Source organism: Zea mays, chromosome 9, assembly GCF_902167145.1.
Source record: "Zea mays cultivar B73 chromosome 9, Zm-B73-REFERENCE-NAM-5.0, whole genome shotgun sequence".
Classification (NCBI taxonomy): domain Eukaryota; kingdom Viridiplantae; phylum Streptophyta; class Magnoliopsida; order Poales; family Poaceae; genus Zea; species Zea mays.
The window spans coordinates 52,114,018-52,120,017 of NC_050104.1; positions in this window are offsets into that span (position 1 = coordinate 52,114,018).

Consider the following 6,000-nt stretch of genomic DNA (forward strand, 5'->3'; position numbering starts at 1 on the left):
GTGCCCTGCCAATCAAATGCGGATCGTGACACGTTTTCTATGGCCCAAAGCACGACACTAAATGAAAAAAAAGCCTGTAACATCACGTTACGAATATGAGGGATCCTCTTATTCGGCCATCATAGGACGCATAGAAAATTGTTTCAGCAGGCATTTTTGTTCCATTCCAAATTGTGAGTGAGAGGATGTACTTCCATGTAGAAGTAGCGTTGAAAAGTATTCCATGTATCCATGTGCTTACGGAACAAAACCAACGCTGCAATTTTAAAATATGTCACAGTTACTTTACTAATAATTTTAATTAAAATCTTCATAAATGACTGTTGGTAAAAAAATCATTTATCAACAGCAAAAACGTGTATATAATCATGTCAACCAATAAAACAAAAGATGAGAAGCTCCTTGTAATTTATAAAGATTTTAATTGCTTCAACAGAAAGTAACCACTAGCTTCATTGCTTGACGATACAAGGCCAAGGTGAGACCCTACAGTAGAAACAAAAACGGCATATAATGCCTCAACAAAAAAAGGTCTTTACAATAAGTAATGAAAATTACTGTTTTTTAAAAAGAAGTCCATAAACTTCATAAACAATTGAATGTTTGATCTTTTATGGGCTTGATCAATTTATTCAATAAACTCTATGATGTGTAATGTTGGAGAATAACAATATTACCATATTGAAAGTCCAAGGGTCGTTGGCTTGACTTATATGGTAGGAATTATTCCACTTAATTAGAGAAGCCAAAAAACGTACAAGGGCGTGCCACACCTGCGCGAGCGCCGCCGCCGTCGGCCGGGCCAGGCTCGGGTCGGGCGTGGCGTGGCGAGGTAGGCAGGCGGCGGCACGCGGGCGTGGTGTGATTGTGTTAATTTTTAGCACTCACTAACCACGGGAGTTTCAAGTCCGGGTTAAACCTTTGAGATGCCCGTCTCTTGATCTACCGCATGCGAGATCCTTCTCCTTCAGCTGCCCGTCTCTTAGCGTGCCACATGCGACCCTTCTCCTTCAGCTTCCTTCTGTGAAAGGTTTGTTAATTTTTAGCACTCACTAACCATGAGAGTTTCAACTCCGGGTTAAACCTTTCAGATGCCCGTCTCTTGATCTGCCGCATGCGAGACCCTTCTCCTTCAGCTGCCCGTCTCTTGGCGTGCCACATGCGACCCTTCTCCTTCAGCTTCCTTCCACGAAAGGTTAAGTAGGGGAGAACCCTGTCACTTGGTACATGAGAGCAGAACCTTCACAATCACAGTCCCAGCCGCAAGTGTGGGTGTTTCCATCTCGTAACTCTGCGCGCACAGAGAAGCGAGAGGGCAAGTGCCTCCGAAGCCCTTGTCGTTCGAGACCTTGCACGGAGGATCGACAATTAGGTTTTTGGGGAGCGTCTACGCGACTGCCCAAAACATCTTCTTCTTCCTAGCGACATGACAAGAGAAGCTGGACAAGGATCTGGATCCTCAGAGCGCATGAGAGGGTATGATCAATTTATGTCCTTACTGTTTTACGTTCTGCAGATTATATATGTTTCATATATTCATCTCTGCTGTTTCATATGTAGCCATGAATTTATCTCATCTGTTCTGTCATATTATAATATGTTATATCTGTTTGTTTTAAATTTACAGTCATGCTGTTTATGTTGCTACCTGTTTATTTTCAGTTGTTCTATTATAATACATTGTGGGAGAGGAAATCTCCGGTCGGGTGGCGGAATGCACCCGCCCTAAATCCTAAGATGAGGAGGGGCCTAAGCGTTTTGCTTGTTAGTTGGAAAATGGGAAGAACACAAGAACACACAAGGATTTAGAGTGGTTCGGGTCGCCGGAGCGTAACACCCTACTCCACTGTGTGATGTATTGAGCTCGAGAGCTTGTATGAACTTATGATACTGAGCTAGGTCTAAGTGTGCTTGAGTGAGCTTGAGACGGTTTGCGTGTGTCTATGTTGGCCTGTTGTGTGCCTCCCCTTTTATAGTTGAAGGGTGGCACATATAAGGGTGTTGAGCCCCGACATGTGGGCCCAGGGGCAAAACAGAGGGAATAAAATAGAAGTATACAATGCCAGTGTCGCCCAGAAGATCTCCGAGCGCCATAATGTACATAGTGCATACGGTATTGATATTTTGCGCAGCTTCCTCGGTAACGTGCGAGTGGTGATGAGCATAGCGTACGCCGTAGCACGGGCGCACTGCCTGCCAACGGAATGGACAGGCACGCCGCCTGCAGGATGGCCTGGTTGCCGCCCGTCAGCGGAGTGGACAGGGCACATTAAATGCTGAAGCGACACATCGCCTGCCAGTGGAGTGGCAGGGCTCATTAAATGCCGAGGCGGCACATCACTTGCCAGTGGAATAGACAGGCGGCGCGTCTTATCCGCAATAAATGCAGCGCCGCGCGGCCCAGAGGCCTTACGTCAGGCTCCGCCCGCTAGCTTACGTCATGGGCAGTAAGCCACGTGGCAGCATCGGGTCTCCGCCTGAGCGGGGAGCAGAAGTGTACATGGTATGGTCCGGACACGTGTCGGCTCCGGACCCCCGCCTGGCCTTGATTAAGGCCTGGGTATTCTTTGTCCCAGAATCCCGGGACCCTGTTGAGGGTGGCCCGGACCCTACACAGAGAGGTCTGGGACCCGTCCCGGCGATCTGGTATATACCCGCGGAGGTCCTGGACCCTGCCCGGAGGTTCGGTTCGCATATGCAGGGGTCCGGCACTTTCCCATGGGGGTCCGGACCCACCGTTAATACCTTGGAGGATATTGTCTTCCCTGGTCACGTGGCGACCCCGGAGCCGTCCACGTGGTGGGGTCGGGTACTGTTTACCGCGCGACTATAGATAGTCGCGCGGGCACCGTGCCTCCTTACTACAGTAAGGGATACCCCTGTTTCAGGGTACCGATAGTGGCCCCCGGGCCCACCTCAGGGGAGGATACGAGCCTGCAGGTGGGGCCAAAACTTGTATCTTGCATTGACGTGGTATTAACCCATCCTCTGCTTATTAGGGTCTCCTCCCCCTCTGCTCCCAAAGTCGCTCCCACCAGTGAATCCGGCTCCCAACAGCAGGCGTCCGCTGGGAGTGGTGCCGGCGACCTGCCTCCGCCTGCCACTACCGAGGCGGCGCTGTCGGGCCCCAGGTTCTGTCTACCACTGCCGAGGCAGCGCCGTCAAGCCCCTAGGTTCCAGCTGGGGGTCCGGAGGCAGTACCACCGCTGATGGCTACTGCGGACCTAACGACGGCGATGTCGTCGAATACACCATCGACAACGGCGGGAGACGCGGGGCGCATCCAGCTCCATCCCGCTGCCCACTCCGGAGGAGCTGGAGGTTATTCTTGGACGGCGGCTCCAGTCCGGCGCCGAGCCAGAAGCGGCGCCGACTCCCCTCCCTCGGGTGCTCTCCCGCGCTCATCAGGCTCTCTGGGAGACCGAGGCGGCGATCCTACGGGAGTGGGAGGCGCTCGCGACCGAGCACCAGCGCCTCGGTGATTGGCGCGCCCAGCTAGAGGAGCGCACCAAGGCCGCGTCCCACCAATTCGCCTCAGAGCGATCCGAGCTTGAGCAGGAGCGCGAGGACTATAAGGAGGACCTCCAGAAGGTGTTTGATCGGGAGCGGGAGGTGACCCAGAAGGAGAAGAGGCTGGCCAAGAAGGAGGAGCACCTAGACCAGAGGGAGGAGGTCATCACGGCGCTCCAGGAAAAGCTGAAGGCCTATAATGTGATGCTGGAGAAACAGCGGGACGAGTAGACCGCGACTGTGGCGAGTCTGCAAAAGCTACAGCGGGAGCTTGATGACAGGGCCAACAATATTGCTCTCGCCGAGGAGAACCTCAAGTCGAAGGATGCCTCCCTGGAGGAGCGGGCGACAGATCTCGCCTGGCAGGAGAAGGACCTCGCCTTCAGGGAGGAGATGTGGGAAAGGCGGTACAAGTTGCTGGCCGATCATGACCTCGAAGCATAGGAGAAGGAGAATAAACTGGAGAAGAAGGAGCAGACACTAGAGGAGCGGGTCCGCCGGTTTCAGGCGACGCAGGCAGCGCAAGTAGCCCAGGCGGCGCAGGCGGCTCCGGGCTCCTAGGCGATGGAGGCGATGAAGAAGACCCTTGAAGACCTCTAGGCGGAGCATCGCACCGGGGTCCAGCGTATCGCCACATGGGCCGACGAGGCGAGCTCGGCGGTGGTGCCGCTGGGGGTGAGCCCCATCCCAGTGTCGAAGCAGTCGGCGTCCATTTCTGACGCGCTCCCGGTGCTGGATTCCGCCGCCGACCGCCTTCGACGCCTGGACCAGATCCTTGGCGCCCGCCTGGAGACTGAGGGCAGCAGACTCTGTCGGGCGATAATAGAGTACATCCTGACGTGCTTCCAGAGCCACGACCCGGACATCACCTTGGAGCCGGTGATCGTAGGTCCGGTGGCTGACGCCGAAGACGCCGCCCGGGGGAGCATACAAGATGTTGTAGATGTGGTGGCCAGGTGCTTCCAGCGGGATCCCGCTGATGATGAGTAGTCGGATCTGCAGGAGAAAGCAAGGGTCCCGCTTGTAAGCGGGTTGTAAAATGTTTTGATTTTGTAAGATACTTTTAAGTACTACTTATCAAGCGATATTACAACTTATCTGCATGCTACTTTCCCTTTGCTGTGTGCGTCGTTGCCAACTTCTTCCCTGGTACTTGACCTCCCTGGGATGTAGGCTCGACTTGTCGAGGCTGGATGCCAGTATATTTAAGAAAGAATTGGTGACCTGGTCCCCAGGAGGTAATCTCTACTAGGACCCGGACCTGCACACAACCTTAGCTAGGAAGTTTTAGTAGCACACCCATAGGATCCACTAACTGGTGTCTTTTATCCTTTGATTTACGCAACAGGACCTGTAGGATTTATACTGGGAAGCCAACCCGTGTGTCTGGACCCCCTGGATCACGGCTCCAAATACTAGGGTACTCGTCACAGGGTGGTGGAGTGCGTAGGCTTACGGTACGGGACCAGGCTAAGCTGCTACGTAGCTCCGGACCTCCCTAGGAGACGAGTGTCCTTTCTTTAGAACCGGACCCCAGGTCTCCGGACCCACAAGACTATAGTTCCAAATACTAGGATACCCGTCATAGAGTGGTGAAGCGTGCGGGCTTTGGGTACTGGACCAAGCTAAGCAGCCGCAAGGCTCCGGACCATCCTAGGAGACAATTATCCGTTCTCTTGCACTGGCCCCCAGGCTACAGGACCTGGCTACTCAATGCGGATGTCAATATACCAGCAATGGGGGAAACCGTATGGGTGGGTTAGATAAAAAATAATGGTTGTAAACTTAAGCAGAATAAACCATCACAAAGCAAATCTGGTGGGGAATCCTCTCTTCATAACTTGATATTCATGAGTGCAAGCCAACAAACTGGGTTTATGAGGGCGGACCTCACCGGGTTGGCGTACATATATGTGCTACCTAGTTAAGAAGGAAGAAAACTGAATTCCCCGGCTTTGCTTTTCATGGGAAGAATTTACGGAGGTGCTCTATGTTCCAGGGATTGGGCAGAGGCTCTCCTTCAGTTGTAGCAAGGCGGACACACCCGGGTCGGCATACTTCCGTCACCTTGAAGGGTCCTTCCCAGCTGGGGGAGAGTTTATGGAGCCCTTCTCGGTTTAGTACTCGCCTCAGGACTAGGCCCCTGACCCCGAGCTCCCTACTATGCACGAACCATTGGTGGTAGCGCCTGAGCGCTTGGTTGTACCGCGCATTTTGGATTGCCGCTTGCCATCTGCGCTCGTCGATGAAGTCCATGTCTTCATGCCGCAACTGTCCCTGCATAGACTCATCGAAAGCCTGGACCCGTGGGGAGCCCATGATGATTTCCAGGGGAAGACAGGCTTTAGCCCCGTAGACTAGGAAGAACGGGGTCTCCCCGGTGGCTCAGCTGGGTGTTGTCCGGTTTCCCCATAGCACGGACGGAAGCTCACTGACCCAATTTGCACCATGCTTCTTCAAGCAGTCGTAGGTGCGCGTCTTGAGTCCCAT